This window comes from Cibotium barometz, chromosome 5 (genome assembly GCF_041138505.1).
Source record: "Cibotium barometz isolate CiBa-2024 chromosome 5, ASM4113850v1, whole genome shotgun sequence".
Lineage (NCBI taxonomy): Eukaryota > Viridiplantae > Streptophyta > Polypodiopsida > Cyatheales > Cibotiaceae > Cibotium > Cibotium barometz.
In genome coordinates, this window is record NC_141050.1 from 25,106,535 (window position 1) to 25,107,493 (window position 959).

The following is a 959-nucleotide window of genomic DNA, read 5'->3' on the forward strand; positions in this document are numbered from 1 at the left end:
GTAGTGTCTTTGACACTCCTTTTAATACTACTTTTTATTTTGTTTTGGAGAGTTTTAGGTAAATTTAAGAGCATACTAGTCGTACGTTTTAAGATTCTTGTCCATAAAAATACTTTGCAAAATATTATTTAGAATTTGAAACGATAGTAGGAACCCTAAAATCAATCATCTTTTTTCTACTTGAAAGGAGAAAAGCGCATTAGTAGTTGCACAGAATCTAGTATTCCATGCACGGACAAACCACATTGAGTTGCATTATCACTATGTCAGTGAAGAACGACTCCATACTAGAGAGATAGCCTTGACCTATGTGCCGACATAGGCCAATGTGGGAGACGGTTTTACCAAGCCCCTTTCTAGGGAGGAGTTTGAAGCTTTCCGACAAGCTCTAAACTTATTACCTCTACCAGGATAGTCTGCTACACCTTGTATCAGTTCACACCATTCGCTTTAGGGGGGGTTGTTGGCCTTCTGCCTCTAAGAAATTCAGGTCGTCACGGGCAGTTTTTACCCTGTGTGCTTATTACAGGGGTTTTTTTCCCATGAGAACACACCCTTAGCATGTTATCAGTCACGTCAGTATGAGTACGTTGTACTCCACATGCTCATTAATCAATTGGTTACGTTCCAGCTGTCGCTATGTTGCTCTCTAAGATTTTGTGTGTGTTTTGTCTGAGTCTATGCAGAGTATCTCCTTTCACATCCAACACAAACTTCATTTCGAATGTTATATAGAAACTCTGCAGGATGGTGATTTGCCCATTCCACCAAACTAGGGCATTGTGTAAAGTGTGGTAGCGCAACATTTTAGTAAAAGAAATTTCACCTCTTACATAGCAGCCGTCTTTTCGACAGTCTCTAGATCATCCACATCCTTTCTAGAATCAAGATCGTCCTTTTGGATCTCCTCCTCAGTTAGCTGAACATGTTCCAACTGTTGGTGCTGCTAACAATAGGAC